This window comes from Dromiciops gliroides, chromosome 1 (genome assembly GCF_019393635.1).
Source record: "Dromiciops gliroides isolate mDroGli1 chromosome 1, mDroGli1.pri, whole genome shotgun sequence".
Classification (NCBI taxonomy): Eukaryota; Metazoa; Chordata; class Mammalia; order Microbiotheria; family Microbiotheriidae; genus Dromiciops; species Dromiciops gliroides.
Genome location: NC_057861.1, coordinates 393,895,279 through 393,915,644, shown reverse-complemented (window position 1 = coordinate 393,915,644; position 20,366 = coordinate 393,895,279). Strand labels below are relative to the sequence as shown.

General features: G+C 38.5%; 1 protein-coding gene across 2 annotated transcripts in view; it reads right to left on the bottom strand.

Moving 5' to 3' along the window:
* The window catches only part of ELOVL7 (ELOVL fatty acid elongase 7), a 119,607-nt gene that overhangs the window by 65,037 nt on the left and 34,204 nt on the right, over positions 1–20,366 (bottom strand). Inside the window, exon 2 of one of the 2 annotated variants that reach the window (XM_043979201.1) lies at positions 14,595–14,669. The exons of the other annotated variant lie outside the window; for it this stretch is intronic. The gene's annotated coding sequence lies outside the window, so the exon portion shown is untranslated. The remainder of the gene's footprint in view (positions 1–14,594; positions 14,670–20,366) is intronic. 2 annotated transcript variants of the gene reach the window in all.

The window sequence follows — 20,366 nt, the reverse complement described above, 5'->3', positions numbered from 1 at the left end:
ACCCTGCACAAGTCACTCAACTCTGTTTGCCTCCCTTTCTTCATCTGTCAAATGAGCTGGAGAAGGAAATGGCAAACCACCTCAATATCTTTGCCCAGAAAACCTCAAATGGAGTCACAAAAAATTGGATATGACTGAAATGACCAAACAGGAACAACAACAACAATTCTTTGCTCCTTGGGCCTGGAAATATCCTCCTGACTCACTCACAGTCTTCTTACCTTGTATTTGATGTAGTTATGCAGTTTCTCTTTCCACAAACAGAAGCAACATTGAAGAGCAGGTAGAAAGCCAACCTTGGAACTGGAAAGACCAGGCTTCATGTCTCAACTCTGACACATATTAACTGTTTGTCCTTGGACAGGGAATTTCCTTTAACATAAAATCACGGGGCAGCTAGGTGGTGTAGTGGATAGAGCACTGGCCCTGGAATCAGGAGGACCAGAATTCAAATCCAACCTCAGACACTTAACACTTACTAGCTGTGTAACCCTGGGAAAGTCACTTAACCCCAAATGCCTCACCAAAAAACAAACAAACAAAACTCCCATGAAATCACAGGTCCAGTCCCTTTTTCTAACCGAGTTTACATTTTTAATGCCTTTACAGAATGCAAAATCTGTTCTCAAGGGACTCATAAGCAAGTATAAGGAGATAAGATATGAATACAATCATTAACAAACAAAGCCATAGATACAAAGAGCTCTCAGACCAAGGGCCAAGAAGGTAGGTATCTTCTGGCTGGTGTTGGAAAGGGGGAAGTGGGACAAGATGGAAACTAGGGAAGGGATAATGGATAAGACTTTCATAGGTACATATGGTGAATGGGTAAGACTTTCATAGGTACATATGGTGAGGACAACATTCCAGGAGGAGAGAACAATATGAACCATAGCCCAGTTTCAAGAAAGTGAAGTTGGAGGTATGACTCCAGAAGGAATGGTGTTTGAGCTTTGTGTTGGACTGGCCTGGTAAGCTGAGAACAAAAGGTATGGTGACCTCCCTAAGGAATCTGGACTTTGTTCTACAGGTAATGGGGAACCATTTAAAATTTATGGATGGGGGAGGGTCATGATTGGTGATGTTCTGAAGGTTAACATAACACAGGCTAGTGAATAGAGCAGAGAGGTTGAAGGTCAGAAGACCACTTAGGAAATTAGCACAGTTATAAAGGTCTAAAATAGGTGGTAGTAGTGAGAATAAAAAAGAAAGGGTGGGTATGAAATGGGGAAAAGGGGAAGAATCTGTAGCATTTGGAAAACAGAGAGTAATAGAGCGGAATGAATTAAAGATGATTCTGAGATTTTGAGCCTGAGGGGACTAAAGTGGTAACATTAATGGAAAGAATAGGGGGAGATGAGTTTAGCTTTAGCTATGCTGAGGCTCTAGTAGGCTTTTCTAGTTAAAATATTCAATAGGCATTCAGAAATTTGAAACTAAAACTGAAGAGAGAGAGAGATTAAGGCTAGAGATAAAATTTGGGACTTAAAGTTCATAGAGATGACATTGGAAGCAAATAGGAGCGGATGACCTCTCTGAAGGAAATAGGAGCGGATGACCTCTCTGAAGGAAAGAGGGCAGGACCTTTAAAATGCCTATATTTAGGCTGCCAAAGAAAGAAGTCACTGGAGAGAGAAAAGTGAGCTCAGAGAGATCAGACAACTAGGAAAATGTACTATCAAAAACCAAGGGGCAACTAGGTGGCGCAGTGGATAAAGCACCGGCCCTGGATTCAGGAGGACCTGAGTTCAAATCCACCCTCAGATGCTTGACACTTACTAGCTGTGTGACCCTGAACAAGTCACTTAACCCCAATTGCCTCACCAAAAAAAAAGAAAAACAACAACAACAACAACAAAAGAAAAAAGAAAAAAACAACAACAACAAAAACCAAGAGGGGGCAGCTCAGTGGCACAGGTGGATAAAGCACCAGCCCTGGACGCAAGAGGACCTGAGTTCAAATCTGGCCTCAAACACTTGACACTTACTAGCTGTGTGACCCTGGACAAGTCACTGGACCCTCATTTCCCCACTAAAATAAAATTTAAAAAAACAAACAAACAAGAGAATGGTTTCCCAAAGGAAAAGCAGCAGAGACATCTGAAAGTACAAAGACTGAGAAAGGGCTGTTGGACTGGATAACTGGGCACCACTTTCAAGAAGTCAGTTTCAGATCAGTGTGGAAAGAGAAGACAGATTGCAAAGGGACACATTTAAAAAAAAAACAGCAGACAGCTGGGCAGCTGGTGGTACAGTGGATAGAGCGCCATCAGTCTTGGAGTCAGGAGGCCCTGAGTTCAAATCTAGCTTCTGACACTTATTAGCTGTGTGACCCTAGGCAAGTCACTTAACCCTGATTGCTTCACCCCACCCACCCTCCAGCGCGCGCGCACACACACCAGTAAATGGGAAGCCAAGGCATAGAAAGTTTGTCACTGGTCCAAGGTCATGCATCTAATTACTGACAGCTCATTCTAGAACCTAGGTTTTCTTTCTCATAGTTTAGTGCTTTTCATTATACCACATGCTCTCCTTCTCAAGGAGTTTGGTAGTTAATGGTGAAAAAGAATTAGGATGGGGGCAGCTAGGTGGTGCAGTGGAGAGGGCACTAGCCCTGGATTCAGTAGGACCTGAGTTCAAATCCGGCCTCAGACACTTAACAATTACTAGCTGTGTGACCCTAGGCAAGTCACTTAACCCCAATTGCCTCACCAAAAAAAAAAAAAAAATAGGATGAGAGTAAGCTCATGGGAAGGGATTTTTAGGGTAGAGGAGACCTGAGCCTGTTTAAAGGCAAAAGAGTAGGAGCCTATGGGGAGGGAAAGATTGAAGACACTAGGGAAAGAAGAGATAACATGAAATAAGAGCTCAAGTGAAACAGTAGGGATGGAATCAGTCACATGTGGAAAACCTAGCACTGGAAATGAAGAGGAAGACCCTTCCCTCTGAGAAAGGGGAAAAGGAAGAGATGTGGGAAAGACTGAAGATATTTCAAGGTGTCAGTGAAGTGACAGGTAGAAAAAAAGAGATTAGGAAGTCTGGTCTAGACAGCCACAATCTTTTCAGTAAAATCCAAGGCATGATCACCTATTGACAGTGAGGCACTGATAGAGGGACTGAGAAATATAGAGGGAAAAGTTTGAATGTATAGAGGCAGCATGACCAGATTAGCTAGCCTCAAAGTCAGGAATACTTGGTTTCAACTTCTGCTTTAGACACGCACTAGAAGCAGATTAATTAGAACAGGAGGCATAGAGGATTTTTTAAAAAATTAATAATAATAAACATTTTTATTTAAAGCTTTGAGTTCCAAATTCTCTCCCTCCTTCTCTCCCTCCCAACCCCTCCCTGAGGCAATTAGCAATCAGAGATAGGTTATACAGTGCAATTATGTAAAACATTACCATATTAGTCATTTCATATAAGAAAAAAAAATTAAAGAAAGTGAAAAATAGCGTGCTTCAGTCTGCATTCAATCAATATCAGTTCTTTTTTTGGAGGTGCATAGTACACTTCATCATTCATCTTGGGTTTGTATTGGATCATTTTATTGCTGAGAGTAGTTAAGTCATTTGCAATTCTTCATCAAACAATATTACTGTGCACTACATTCTCCTGGTTCTGCTCACTTCACTATGCATCAGTTCATGTGTCTTTCCAGGCCCTTCTGAAATCATTCCGCTTGTCATTTTTCTTATAGCACAATAACATTTCATCATATTCACATACCACAGCTTGTTTAGCCATTCCCCAATTGATGGGCATTCCTTTGATTTCCAATTCTTAGCCACTACAAAAATAGCTGCTAGATATATCTTTGTACAAGTGGGTCTTTTTCTCTTTTGGGGGATGTCTTTGGGATATAAACCTAGCAGTGGTATTGCTGGATCAAAATGTATGCACAGTTTTATAGCCCTTTGGGCATAATTCCAAATTATTCTTCAGAATGGTTGGATCAATTCACAACTCTACCAAGAGTAGATTAGTGTCCCAGTTTTCCCACATCCCCTCCAACATCCAATATTTTCCTTTTTTGTCATATTTGCCACTCTGATAGACAAGAGGTGATACCTCAGAGTTGTTTTAATTTGCATTTCTCTGATCAATAGTAATTCAGAGCCTTTTTTTTAAATATGACTATAGATAGCTTTGATTTCTTTGTCTGAAAACTGCCTGTTCATATCCTTTGGCCATTTATCAATTAGGAATGACTTGTATTTTTATCAAATTGAGTCAGTTCTCTATACATTTGAGAAATGAGGCCTTTATCAGAGATACTTTTTTCAAAAATTCATTCCCAGATTTCTGTTTTCCTTATAATCTTAGTTGCATTGCTTTTGTTTGTGCAAAAGCTTTTTAATTTTGCATAACCAAAATTATCTACATTACATTTTGTTTTGCTCTCTATATCTTCTTTGGCCCTAAATTCTCCCTCTGTCCACAAATCCAACAGATAAACTATTGCATGATCTCTTTTTTTTTTTTAATGATCTCTTAATTTGCTTATGGTATCATCCTTTATGTGTAAATCATGTACCCATTTTGACCTAAATTTAATATATGGTGTGAGATGTTGGTTTATACCTAATTTATGCCATGCTGTTTTCCAGTTTTTTTTGTTTACTCTTGTTTTCTTCTTCTTCTTCTTCTTCTTCTTCTTCTTCTTCTTCTTCTTCTTCTTCTTCTTCTTCTTCTTCTTCTTCTTCTTCTTCTTCTTGCAGGGCAATAACGGTTAAGTGACTTGCCCAGGGTCACACAGCTAGTGTCAAGTGTCTGAGGCCGGATTTGAACTCAGGTCCTCCTGAATCCATGGCCAGTGCTTTATTCACTGTGCTACCTATCTACCCCTGTTTTCCAGTTTTTCCAGCAGTTTTTGTTAAATAATGAGTTTTTCTTCCAAAAGCTTGTATCTTTCAGTTTATCATATACTAGATTACTATAGTCACTTACTATAGTGTAATTTGTATCTATTCTATTCCACTGATCCACCTTTCTATTTCTTAGCCAGTACCAGATTGTTTTGATAATTACCACTTTATTATAGTTTGAGATCTGATCCTGCTAGACTACCTTCTTTTGCTTTTTAAATTTATTCCCTTGATATCTTTGAGCTTTTGTTCTTCCAGATAAATTTTGTTGTTATTTTTTCTAGGTCTATAAAACATTTTTTGATAGTTTGATTGGTATGGCACTAAATAATAGGATTATGATTTTTATTACATTGGCTCTGCCTAGCCATGAACAATTAATATTTTTCCAATTGTTTAGATCTGACTTTATTTCTGTGAAAAATGTTTTATATAGTTTCTAGGTTTGTTTTGGCAGGTAGAGTCCCAAGTTTTTTATATTGTCTACAGTTATTTTAAATGATGTTGGACTTTGTAATATATGGAAATGCTGATAATTTACATGGATTTATTTTGTATCCTGCAACTTTGCTAAAGTTGTTAATAATTTCAAGTAGCTTTTTAGTTGATTCTCTAGGATTTTCTAAGTATAACATCACATGATCTGCAAAGAGTGATAGTGTTGTTTCCTCATTACCTATTCTAATTCCTTTAATTTCTTTTTCTTCTCTTATTGCTATAGCTAACATTTCTGGTACAATATTAAATAGAGTTGATAATGGGCATCCTTACTTCACCCCTGATTGTACTGGGAAGGCTTCTAGATTATCCCCATTATAGATACTGATCACTGATGTCTTTAGACAAATATTACTTATTTTAAAGTAAGCTCCATTTATTCCTATGCTCTCTAGTGTTTTTAGTAGGAATGGGTGCTGTATTTTGTCAAAGGCCTTTTCTGCATCTATTGAGATAATCATATGACTTCTGTTGGTTTTGTTATTGATATGGTCGATTATACTGATAGTTTTCCTAAAGAACCAGCCCTACATTCCTGGTGTGAATCCCACCTGGGACCCTTGTGGTTTGTTGCTGTAATTGCTTTGCTCATATTTTATTTAAAATTTCTGCATCAATAGTCATTGGGCTATAATTTTCTTTTTCTGTTTTGGCTCTTCCTGGTTTAGGTGTCAGCACCATATTTGTCTCATAGAAGGAATTTGGTAGGACTCTGAGTCACTCATTTCCCCAAATAGTTTATATAGTATCTGGATTAATTGTTCCTTAAATGTTTGGTAGAATTCACTTGTGAATCCATATGGTCCTGGAGATTTTTTTCTTAGGAAATTCCTTGATGGCTTGTTCAATTTCCTTCTCTAAAATTGGGCTATTTAAGTATTTGATTTCTTCTTCTGTTAACCTAGGTAATTTATATTTTTGTAGATATTCATCCATTTCATTTAGATTGCCAAATTTATTAGCATATAATTGGGCAAAAGTTTCTAATAATTGTCTTAATTTCTTCTTCATTGGTAATGAGTTCACCCCTTTAATTTTTTTTTTTGTGGGGCAGTTGGGGTTAGGTGACTTGCGCAGGGTCAGAGCTGGTAAGTGTCAAGGGTCTGGGGCCAGATTTGAACTCAGGTCCTCCTGAATCCAGGGCCAGCACTTTATCCACTGTGCCACTCAGCTGCCCCACCCCTTTCATTTTTGATACTAGCAATTTGCTTTTCTTTTTTCCTTCTTTTGACCAAATTAACCAACAGTTTATCTATTTTATTGGATTTTTTCGTAAAACCTAGTTTTATTTATTAGTTCAATGGGTTTCTTTCAATTTTATTAATATCTCCTTTGATATTCAAGATTTCCAATTTCGTGTTTAATTGGGGATCTTTAATTTATTCATTTTCTAATTTTTTTTTAGTTGCATGCCCTATTCATTGATCTGCTTTTTCTCAGTTTTATTAATGTAAGCAGTTAGGGATATAAATTTTCCCCTGAGTATTGATTTGGCTGCATCCCTTAAATTTTGATATGTTGCCTCATCTTTGTCATTTTCTTTAATAAAATCATTGATTGTTTCTAGATTTCTTCTTTGACCCACTTATTTTTTAGGATCAGATTATTTAATTTCAAATTAATTGCTAACCTCTTTCAATTGTCCATTATTTAATGTAATTTTATTGTGTTATGATCTGAAAAGAATGTATTTATTATTTCTGCTTTTCTGCATTTGGTTGTGAGGTTTTTCTGTCCTAATACATGGCCAATTTATAGTATTTTTTGAAATGAATGTAAACTCCTTGAGGGCAGGGTCTCTCTGACTTTCATCTAGTTAGCCTCAGTGCATGGTATGTAGCAGGCACTCAACAAATGCCTGTTCATTTAAACTGAGACAACATGGTAAGTATGTGCTAGATATTAATCTGTGTACTACTTCTAGCATGATGGTACCTTAGAAAACAGTCTGCCAGAACTCTTTAGAGCCAGAGAATGTTGAGAGATAACAAAGCGAGGAGAAGAAAATACTGAATGGTAGAATATAAGAATGAACAGGAAAGAATATTATGAAAGGGCAGAACAAAGAGAGTCATTATTAGGCCTGAAATTATCAGAGGAGAAGAACCTAAGTATGAGAAAGGACCGTCGGTCCAATTAATGCCTGAAATATGTCATTTGACTTCTATTTGAATATCTTCAATGAGGGGAAGGACCCCCCTGCCTCCTAAGGGAGCCCATTCTACTTTGGGATACTAATAATTATCAGTCAATTCATCAGTTAATAAATACTTATTATGTAAGTGCATACTATATGCCAGGAATCGTACTATTATCAGGAAGATTTTTCTTTCGTTGTTGTTGTTGTTGCTCATTTGTTTCAGTCTCTCTCTCCATTACCCCATTTGGGGTTTTCTTGGCAAAGATACTGGAGTGGTTTTCCATTTCGTTCTCCAGCTCATTTTACAGATATAGCCTTATATCAGCCTATCTACAATTTCCAACCATATCTCTTAGTCTGTTCCCTGGGACGATAAAGAACAAATTTCATCTCTTCTCCAAGACAGTAATAAAAAAAAACTGAACAGTAAGGGTCAAGTACAGATCCCTGAAGCACTCTTCTAAAATCTTCCCTGGAAGCTGACAGCTCTCAGTTAATGTATAATCTTTTTTTTTTTTTGGTATTACATTATAAGTTAATGTGTAATCTTTGGGCCTGGTCATTCAATCAATCAATCAATCAACATCTATTAAGTGCCTATTATTATTAATATTATTAACTGTCAGGGACTGTGCTAAGTCCTGGAGAAACAAAAAGAGGCAAAAAACAGTCCCTACCCTCAAGGAGCTTAAAATCTATGGGGTGGGGGGTGGGGGGGAGAGACAACATACAAACAAATATGTAAAAAAACAAGTTATATATAGGATAAAGAGGAAATAATAGCAGGAAGGCACTGGAATTAAGAACGGCTGAGGAAGGCTTCCTGTACAAGACAGAATTTTGGTTGGGATTTAAAGGAAGCCAGGGAAGTCAGTAGTCAGAACAGAGGAGGGAGAGGAAGGATTCCAGGCATGGGGGAATGGCTACAGACAATGCATGGAGCTGATAGAGTGTGTTGTTTATGGAACATCCAGGAGGCCACTGTCCCTGGACTGAAGAAGGGGTGTTAGGGAGTAAGGTGTAAGAAGACTGGAAAGTTAGAAGGAGGCTAGGTTATGAAAGGCTTTGAATGCTAAACAGAGCATTTTGTATTTACTCCTGGAGGCAAGAGAAAGCAGTTCCAGATCCAACTGACTCTGATGTCATCTAGCCCATATCTTTTTCTTGCCCACAAGGATAGCATGAAAGATCTTGTCAAAGGAATTGTTGAAATCTAAGTTTGTCTATGGAATTCCCCTAATTAACCAGTCGAATTATTCTGTCATAAAAGGAAAGGATTTTTATCTGCACTGACCTGTTTGGCATTCTGACTTTTAGTGATCACTGCTTCCCTTTCAAAATTTTCACAAACCATCTTCCCCCCCCCCCCCGCCCCCCAGGGCAATGGGGCTTAAGTGACTCACCCAAGGTCACACAGCTAGTAAGTGTCAAGTGTCTGAGGCCGAATTTGAACTCAGGAACTCCTGACTCCAGGGCCGGTGCTTTATCTACTGCGCCACCTAGCCACCCCACAAACCATCTTTTTAATAATATGTTCTAAAAATTTCTAAGGAATAAAAGTCACACTCACGAATCTATACTTAGCAGATTCCACTCTCTTCCCTTTTTGTGAAAACTGGCCTTTCTCCAGTCCTATGAAATGTCTTCCGTTCTCCCAAATCTTTCAAATATCATTGATCATGGTCTTTAATCTGAAGAGACCTTTGAAGTTAGGTAATCCAACCTTGAAAAGGTTGTAAGCCTTGAAGAAATTGATGTCCAAAGATATTAACAGTATTTCATCAATTCTATTTTCTAGTACTTTCAGTACTCTAGGATACAGTGACTTTATTTTAACATGAGCTGCAAAATGTAATTAACTATTTTTCCACTTATTTTACATTTCCAGTCCAAGAGGAAGATCTAGGTGTGGTAGAGATGTTGCCAGTGTTGGAAGGCCACTGGGGAAGAGGTCTTCCAGGAGGTAATGAGCTGAGCTGGATGAAGGGACTTGTCCAGCACCACAAAAGCAATAAGTAGATGGGCTGGGACTTTAATCCAGGTTTTTTTCTTTTAATAGTATTTTATTTTTTCCAATTACATGAGAAGATAAGTTTTCAACATTCATTTTTTATAAGATTTTGAGTTTCAAATATTTTTCTCCCTCCCTCTCTCTCATCGCCCTTCCCCAAGATGGCAACCTGATATAGATACAATCATCTTAAACATATCCCCACATTAGTCATGTTCTAAAAGAAGAAACAGAACAAAAGGAAAAAGCCACAAAAAAAGTAAAAATAGTGCACTTCTTTCTGCATTCAGACTCCATAATTCTCTGGATGTGGAGGGCATTTTCCAGCATGAGTTCTTTGTAACTGTCTTGGAGCACTGTGTTGCTGAGAAGAGCTAAGTCTATTCACAGTTGATCATCACAAAATGTTGCTGTTACTGTATACAATGTTCTCCTGATTCTGCTTGATCCCAGGGTTTGTAACTAGAAATCCATTCCTCTGTTCACTACACCACACTGAGTAGCCAGTCCACCCTTCTTACTACTGTCTTACCACTATCATCCTATCTAGAAGAAATATCTGGACTCTTCTATCCTGGTCTCATTCAGAATAGAAGAGGGAAAAGTGTTGTAAAATATAGTCAGAATTTTATAGGCTACAACTTGTTCTAATGTTTTGGGTTGGGGTTTTTTTGGTGAGGCAATTGGGGTTAAGTGACTTGCCCAGGGTCACACGGTTATCAAGTGTTAAGCATCTGAGGCCGGATTTGAACTCTGGTACTCCTGAATCCAGGGCCGGTGCTTTATCTACTGCGCCACCTAGCTGCCCCCTTGTTCTGATGGTTTTTAAAAATTGAATTCAGATATTTTTCAAACATCAGCTAATTTACTTTAGGCTCTCCCTAAATAGCAAGATTTACTGGTTTGCATTTCCTTTCCTTTATTTTTGCCATAATAAGTTGCCCATCAGGAAAAAAAAGTGTCTGGATAATGTAAAGAAGGATGAGTATATTTGAATTTAACAATTTTGTTTGGATTAATAGTCTTGCTAGTTTAAAACTTTCCCTGAGCTCTTACTTGACGTGTGTGTGTGTGTGTGTGTGTGTGTGTGTGTGGGTGGGTGTGTGGGTGTGTGAAGCAGTGAGGTAGAAGATATAAAAGACAAAAGAAAATACTCACTTATCTATAAATCAAAATACCTTGTTTTTAATCTGGTTCCTCACTAAAATAGCTTTAGACATTGAACATATTTTCTATATCTCAGTTTTCCTACGCAAAAAAAGATGATTGAATCAGAGACCCTCAAAAATCTTTCCCCCCAGATCTAAAGTGATGTGATGCTAAAAATATTTGAGAATGATTCAGTGTTCTTACTGATGTGGGTTGTACATCCAATAATGCACATCACAATCCATCTATGTCTTTTCATCCTTTGCAACTATTGTCTGTATAACTCCCATCCATTCATCCATCCATTTCCTGGGCAGGAGGGACTAAATGTGCTGTGGGACCTTTGTCTAGGTCACTTGGCATTACATAGGTAATGCTGCTGTATCAGGTGAGCTCCCCGTCTGTTGCACCTGCTATATAATCAGTTTTCTTCCTTCTTGATGTCTTTTATGCTACTTTTGCAAGTTGAGTTTATTATTAGTAATAAGCTATAGTCTTCTTATAGCCACCATCATCCTGTGGGTGATCCATAACTTTGACTCTTCAGAGATCTATGGTATTTCATGATTTGTATCTATGCTGCATCACTGGGAAAAGTATTTGTAATAAAAATATTGGTGATCCTGGGTCTCCAAAAGTTATATGACCAGAGCACAAGTTCTCAGAACTTCTATACTATACTGGAAAAGTTGTGACTATGGTCTTGTTGACAAGCATACTTTCTTTTTTTTTTTAGTATGAAAGTATTTTATTATTTTCCAGTTACATGTAGAAATAGTTTTCAACATTTGTTTTTATAAGATTTCTAGTTTCAAAATTTTCCCTCCCTCCTCTCCCTCCCCCCCGCAAGACAGCAAGTAATCTGATATAGGTTATATATGTACAATAACATTAAACATATTTCTGCATTAGTCAAGAATAAGAGCAAAAAGGAAAAACCTCAAAAAAGAAAAACAACAGCACCAAAAACAAAAGAAATAGTATGGTTCCATTTGCATCCATATTTCACAGTTCTTTTTTTTCTGGATTTGGAGAGCCTTTTCCATCATGAGTCCTTTAGAACTAAATTGTACCGTTGTATTGCTGAGAAGAATCAAGTCTATCACAGTTGATCAACACATAATGTTAATGATACTATGCACAATGTTCTCCTGGTTCTGCTCATCTCACTCATCATCAGTTCATGCAAATCCTTCCAGGTCTCTCTGAAATCTTGACAGGCATGCATTCTTTTTTTTTTAGTGAGGCAATTGGGGTTAAGTGACTTGCCCAGGGTCACACAGCTAGTGAGTGTTAAGTGTCTGAGGCTGGATTTGAACTCAGGTACTCCTGACTCCAGGGCCAGTGCTCTATCCACTGCGCCATCTAGCTGCCCCAGGCATGCTTTCTAAGGACCAACTTAGCTATGTATAGAAACTCATCACTAACAATCTGGCCTCTATGTGAACAATTCTAAATGAAACCAAGAAAAATATAAAACTCCCCTTGGTTAAAAAAGATCCCTCTTTACTTCTTTAGTCTTGATGGCAAAATGCCAGAAAAGGGGGCAGCAGGTGCTAGTAATTCTAAGAGTAGGATGAATTAACCAGCTTGACAAGGGTCACTTTGGTTAAAGCAGATGCTTCCAAAAGACTGTGTGTTTTCCCTATTTATGTTGAATAGAATGAATTTGGAAGCAGCATGGTACAGTGGTGAAAGCACTGTGTTTGAATCCTCAACTCCTCATTATTTATGTGACTGTGGACAGATAAACTGGTTTCTCTGATCCATAGTTTCCTCATCCGTAAAACGAGGGTGTTAAATCTCTAAATAATCTCTCAGGCCTCTTCCATCTCTAATACTATGACCTTGTGAAACTTCATGAGTCCTGAGCAGCTCAGATTCGCTAAGAAAAAACTAAAGATATATTTAAGTGCATTAAATAAATATATTTTAGGGCAGTTAGGCAGTGCAGTGGATAGAGCACTGGACCTGGAGTCTGAAAGATTCATTTTCCTAAGTTCAAATCTGGCCTCAGAAACTTACCAGCTGTCTGATGCTGAGAAGTCACTTAACTCTGTGTGCCTCAGTTTCCTCATCTATAAAATGAACTGGAGAAGAAAATAGCAAACTATTCCAGCATCTATGCCATGAAAACCTCAAATGGGGGCATGAAAAGACAGATGCGACTGAAACGACTAAACAACAAAATGTATTTTTTTTTTTTTGGTGAGGCAATTGGGGTTAAGTGACTTGCCCAGGTTCACACAGCTAGTAAGTGTTAAGTGTCTGAGGCCGGATTTGAACTCAGGTACTCCTGACTCCAGGGCTGGTGCTCTATCCACTGTACCACCTAGCTGCCCCAACAAAATGTATTTTAAAGTTATGAAGAACAAATCAATTTCACACAAGCAAGTTCCATCTGTTTTATTTTTTATGCCCTCTCCAATTAGTCCATAAGAATAATGTCTTTTGATTTTTATTGGAATTGTATTCATTGGAAATTCCTAGGAATTTCTCTCACAATGCAGACAGGCACCTGGCTCTACAACCTATATTATTAGAAAGTCACTTGAGGATAGTTAGTAGCTAAGTGACTTGTACAGGGACATAGTCTATATCAGAAGTAAGACCTGAGCCCAGGTTTTTCTCAGTTTACAAGCTCGCCAATAACTCTTTCACCGTGTCTTTCATCAGTACTATTACCAGTGAAAAAGCAAAAACAAGGCAACAACAAAAATAGCAAAACATGAAAAAGAGCTGGTAATCTATGACATTTTTCCTTTTCTCAAACAGCAAACAAGATCTACTAGTCACACATCTACAAAAAGAAAGAAATACTTGGGCCAAGAAGAGAAATCAATACACATTATTACAGAAACATCAGGCAAGATAACAAATTCCCAAGATAGGCATCGGATGATGATGCAAAAACATTGTCTCGGTTCCTGCATCATGAAGAAATGTTCCTGATGCAAATTCATATCTCAGATAATCATTCCTTGCTTTACAACAAAATAGCACTATTTAAATAATGAAGGGTTTGCCTTTTACCATTTGGCTTTCTTCCTGCTAATACAGAAGTAGGTTACTGCCTTGTAACACTACTACCATCAGAACTGTCATTATACTGGATCCCCCCTTCAGAGTAGCCTAGGATCATGGCTGGTCCTTAGGTCTGCTCATCCTATTGTTATCCTAACACTGATTGTAATGGTTGATGTCCCCTAAAATGAGCTTCCTAAGGACATTCTGGGTAGCTAGGTGGCACAGTGGATAGAGTGCTGAGCTTGGAGTCAGGAAGACTCTTTTTTCTAAGTTCAAATCCAGCCTCAGACACTTACTAACTGTGTGACCCTGGGCAAATCACTTTACCTTGTTTGCCTCAATTCCTCATCTGTAAATTGAGCTGGAAAAGGAAATGATAAGCTATTCCAGTATCTTGGCCAAGAAAACCCCAAATGGTGTCACAAAGAGTCAGACACAACTGAAAACGACTGAACAACAACAAAAAAGACATTCCAAGGTGGTTCTGAACTGGAGATATAGTTCTAAAATTTTTTTTTAGAATATGCATAGGGAGTGGCTAGGTGGTGCAGTGGATAAAGCACCGGCCCTGGATTCAGGAGTTCCTGAGTTCAAATCCGGCCTCAGACACTTAACACTTACTAGCTGTGTGACCCTGGGCAAGTCACTTAACCCCATTGCCCTGTTAAAAAAAAAAAAAAAAGAATATGCGTAGCAGCATATCATTTTCCTTCAAGTCTGACAATGTCCCTTTTCCCAAACCTTTCACTATTATCTCTTCCTAGGGCTCCTCTCTCATTATTACCTCATTCCTGAGAAGCAATTCTCACCCCTTCTACCTAGGCATAGCTTTATCCTTATCCTTGCCTGTCCCGGAAAAAAAAAAAGACAACAAAGGAAATGCCAAGAATTAAACACTTACTTTGGTATTTAGAGGAGGGAGCATGAGATGATAAGGATGCTTCTGCAATTAGCTTTGACAACCTTTCATGTAAGTCTATGGTATTAATATAAAACAGAAAAGAAAAAGAAAATAGATGAGAAATAAAATGTTAAAAATATTGTGGGGTTTAATACTACAATCAGCAATTCATTATAAAGGGCCCCATTCTCTAGCCACCAATATCATAAAATTAAACCTTTTGATTTGTTCAGTTGTCTCAGTAATGTATAACTCTTCTTGACCCCATTTGGGTTTTTCTTGGCAAAGATACTGGAGTGGTTTATCATTTCCTTCTCCAGCTCAATTTACAGATGAGGAACTGAGGCAAAAAAAAAGTTAAGTGACTTGCCCGGGGTCACATAGTTAGTAAGTGTCTGAGGCTGGATTTGAACTCAAAAAGATGAGTCTTACTGACTCCAGACCCAGCACTCTATCCACTGTGTCACCTAGTTGCCTAAGTCCTCTAATACATCAACATAAATGTTGATGTGCAAAACTTCTCCACATCATGGCAAATAAATTGAATGTAATCAATTAAAAAGACACTAGGGCACTGGGCTTGAAGTCAGGAGGACCTGAGTTCAAATCTGACCTTCCACAGGACCTGTGTGACCCTGGGCAAGTCACTCAACCCTAACCACCTTCAGAATAAATAAATAAAAGATAACTGGTAGCAAAGATGAACCATAATGAATAGACCATTGTGTTTACAAGGATGCTGAAAATGCAAGTATTATTATATCCATTTTATGAATAAAAAATGGAGGTTCATAGAATTAGAATCACTTACTTAAAGGAATAAACATTTTTATTTATAGTTTGGGGGTCCAATTTTTATCCCTCCTTCCCTCCCCCTCCTTAAGGCAGTAAGCAATCTAATATGGGTTACACATGTGCAATTCTTTTTAAAACATTGCCATATTAGTAATTTTGTATAAGAAAACTTGGATAAAAGAAAAAAATGAAAGAAAGAAAAAAATAGTATGCTTTAGTCTGTTCCTCCAATATCAGTTGTTTCTTTGGAGGGAGATAGTATGTCTCATCGATAGTCTTTTGGGATTGTCTTGGATCATTGTATTGTTGAGAATAATTAAGTCTTTCACAGTTCTTCATCAAACAATATTGCTGTCTCTGTGCACAATGTTCCTGGTTCTGCTTACTTCACTATACATCAGTTCATCCAAGTCTTTCCAGGCCTTTCTGAAATCATCCTGGGTGTCATTTCTTATAGCATAATACTCATATACCACACCATCACCATCATATACCACAGTTTGTTTAGCCATTCCCCAATTGATGGGCATTCCTTTGATTTCCAATTCTTAGTCACCACAAAAAGACCTGCTATAAATATTTTTGTATAAATAGGTCTTTTTCTCTTTTGGAATTGCTGGATCAAAGGGTATGCACAGTTCTACAGCCCTTTGGGTATAGTGGAATCACTTACCTAAGGTCATACATATAGTTAATGGCAGAGCCATTACCTTTTTGGCCTTGGGCAAGTTATTTAACCTCATAGCCTTAGTTTCCCCATCTGTAAAATGAAAGGATTGTGCAGCCCTTTCCAGCCTTAAATTTTGGAATCTTTGAAGTGTTACCTGAGTTAGGACTTCAAGAAAGGAAGGATTGGGGGCAGCTAGGTGGCACAGTAGATAAAGCACTGGCCCTGGATTCAGGAGGACCTGAGTTCAAATCCAGCCTCAGACACTTGACACTTACTAGCTGTGTGACCCTGGGCAAGTCACTTAACCCTCAATGCCCTGCAAAATTAAAAAAGGGAAAGAAAAAAAAAGAAAGGAAGGATTTCAGTGGACAGAAATGAGCATGATAGAAAAGAAAAATCTATTCCAGGCTGATGATCAAGGACACAGAGATGGGAAAAGAGAGGGTAAGAGCAGTGTATTATAGATAATTTGATTTGCCTGGAGAATGAAGTATAGCTAGCTTTAGCATTTGCAAAGGGTTAGCCATATTATTTAATTTGATCTTCACAACAACCCTGTGAAGTAGGTGCTATTAATACCCCCATTTTACAGATGAAGAAATTGAGCTTGAGAGAAGTTATACTCAGCATCACACAGCTAGTAAGCATCTGAGGCCTTCCTGATTCCAAGTTCATTTTCTAAAGTTGTTGTTGTTGAGTCGTGTATAAATCTATATGACCCCATTTGGGATTTTCTTAACAAAAATACTGGAGTATCTGGGGTCACGGAAAGTTGAACATAACTAAAACAACTCAACAACTAAAAGGCTGGTTTCAGAGGAGCTGCTGACTTGTGGGCCCACACTTATAAGCACAAGCTCTCACTAGCTGGGGGGAGAGACAGAGAAGCAAAATGGTGGCCTAGGGACCATGATCACATTTGTGATCTGGGGGAGTGGCCATGCATGTTTAAAATAGACACATGTACTGAATCAGCAGTGCACCAAATATCAAAAAGTAAGAAATGTAGTTAAATTAGTACTCATTATGGCTCACCACCACTTCTCTATTACAGAGACTTTGTGCTACAAATTCATTAGACATGATTCACCCTTTCTAAGTTCTGTGCTCTTCAGATAACAATTTCTGAAATGAGTGACTTTTGTGATCTAGTCTAGTTGCCTCATGTTATAGATGAGATGAGAAAATTGAGTTCTGGGAAGGTCAGAACACACAGCTAGCTGATGACAGAGCTGATCCAGTACTCTAGGTCTATTGGCACTGTTTAAAAGAAAATCCAGTAATTACATTCTTACTTCTTAGATGCTCAGCTCCTAGTTAGGACATAAAACAGCCACTTAAATAACAACAAAGATTAAAAAAAACAACTGAATAACCAAAGACTTTTTTCCTCATAATCATCATTTGTATTCACTGAGTGCTGGCTATAGATGTGAGACATATTTTAAAAAAAACACTTCCTATGGGAATCTGGCCTCAGATCTAGTTCCTTTGCTTTCATAGTTGAACAAAAAGGCTCAAAAGCCAAATAGCAACAAGTCTGGCTACAAAGGCAGTGACAAAAGTCAGAAAGGTCTGCTTCAGGGCGCTACTATCATAATGACCACATGGACCAGATTTTCTGGAATAACCGAGATTTTAGGAAGAAAAAGTCAACTTCTAATAAGTTTTTATAAGTAGAAAGAACCTTTGTTGAGCTCCATTTTCCCAAATTTGGGGGCTTAGGAGTTCTTGTACTAATAAAGTCACAGGACCAAACCAAATGAAGTAGGAGTAACCCAGTCAAGTGCACAAGGGCCCCCCAGGGATATATGCATGTGTACATATCCACATGTAAAATACACATATACCTAACCTCCAAGCACAAAGTGCTTTCTTCTCTATAATCCTTTACAACTAGGTAGCACAATGGATAGAGTGCCAGGCCTGGAGTCAGGAAGACCTGAGTTCAAATCTGAGATCAGATACTTCCTAGCTGTGTGACTCTAAGTAAATCACTGAATTCTGTTTGCCTCACTTGTAAAGGAGGTAGAAATCTGTATTGAGGCAGAGAAGGAAATGGCAAACCACTCTAGTATCTCTGCCAAGAAAACCACAAATGGCATCACGGAGAGTTGGAAACAACTGAACGAGTAAATGTTGCCATTTTATAGATGAGAAAACTAAGGTGTGGTTCATCATGATCCTAGTACTTAGAGGTGGAAGGATAAAAGGATCATACATCTAAAACCAAAAGAATCCTCAGAGAGCATCTCGTCCAAATCCTCAGTTTTAAACAGGAGCTGGGAGTTGGAGCTAACTTACTGATAAGATCGAGGTACCTCCGTATGTCTTATCAGGATATATGTCATAATGCCAACCTAAATGGTTATTAGTGGAAAAAAAATTACCCATAAACTTGGTGATTGTAAAATGTTATGAATATATGTTGAAATCAAGAAGGGTCATAATGTCACATGGAAATAAAATTGCCTGAAATCTAGAAAATATGGAGGGTAGAATTTAAGGATTTCATTGTTTGTGGTACCAAGGAGAAAGTATTCCAAATCTACATAAGAGCAAACTGGTGATCTGATTTACAAGTCAGTTTTGATAGCCTCTGGAATCAGAGAACCTGAATTTGAATTCCATCTCTGATGCTGTGTAACCCTGTGTGACAGTGGGCAAGTCAAAACCTCTGGGCCTCAGTTTCCTCATTGGTAAAATGAATGCGTTGGGTTAGGTGGCTTTGGAGGTCTCTTCCAGCTGGCCTTGTGTTGTGTTAAAATGAAGACATCTTACAAAGTCTAATTACCCCCTGGGTGGATTGACAGCATTTGGTCTGGGAATGTAGAAACCTGAAGATGTCCATGATTCCATCAAGATGTAATCACTTCAGGGGCAGTTAGGTGGCACAGTGGATAGAGCACCGGCCCTGGAGTCAGGAGGACCTGAGTTCAAATCCAGCCTCAGACACTTAACAGTTACTAGTTGTGTGACCCTGAGCAAGTCACTTAACCCCAACTGCCTCACTAAAAAAAAAAAAAAAAAAAAAAAAGATGTAATCACTTCACAGAGCCTGACCTTTGATGGCTAGCTGGTCTTATTTTTATACTGAGGGTAAAAAAATGTGAGGAGCTTGGACTCATGATCATGGACTTAGGGCTGAAAAATAATTTATGCAGGTGAGGAAATTGAAGCCTAAGGAAGTCACATGACTTGTGCAGGGTAATCTGTGCAATGAAAGAAAATGGATTTGAACCCAGGTCCTCTGAATCCAAATCTGGGGCTCTTTCCAGCTCTTAGTCTATGATATGGTAGATTCCTGCTTTTAGTGAAGCACGGGGTCTGTAATGAAAGGACTGATAACAGCCCTGAAGCATGTATGGAAAAAATAAAAGAGGTTCTTCCTGTTTACTTGTAGCCTACAGGCTGCTGCTCACCTTACTGGATCAGTGCAATGGCTGGACAGATGGCCTCAGAGGCGAAGATCTGGGTTCAAGTTTTTTATCTGACAAATACTGTTTTTGTAACCCTTGGGCAAGTCACTGAACAATTCAAAGTTCTAAGTCACTAAGAATATATGTTGCAGAGAAGGTGTTGACCTGCATTGGTAGATTCTTATCCAGAAGGTCCCTATTTCATAGAAATCACTGGCCTACCAACTTGATCAAGATTATATGTTTCTTTTTTTTTTTTAATTTTTAGTGAGGCAATTGGGGTTAAGTGACTTGCCCAGGGTCACACAGCTAGTAAGTGTTAAGTGTCTGAGGCCGGATTTGAACTCAGGTACTCCTGACTCCAGGGCCGGTGCTTTATCCACTGTGCCACCTAGCCACCCCCAAAATTATATGTTTCAAAGCTGTAGAAAGAATTATAAATCAGGGTTTGTTCATATATTTTCAAGTCATCTACTGTGGGACTTCATATGATAAAGGAATGTTTCGAGGTGAATACCTTTCCTCCCTGCTTTTATTTATGTTTGGATCAGTGGTACCATTCCTTAGATTATGAAACATAAATCTTTGCCATGATAGTCAAGAGTCCATGGCAAATAGAATTTACATTCCTTCTCCCCATAGCAAAAAGGCACATCATCTCTCTCACCTGCCCAGTCCTACACCCCAAGAGGCAGCTAGACCTGAGTTCAAATCCAGCCTCAGACACTTCCTAGCTATGTGACCCTGGGCAAATCATTTTACCTCTGTCTCACTTTCCTTAACTGTAATATGGGTATAATAATAGCACCTGGTTCTCAGGGTAGTTGTAAAGATCAAATGACTTCTTTGGAAAGTACTTAGCATAGTGCCTGGCACAGGGCTGGTGCT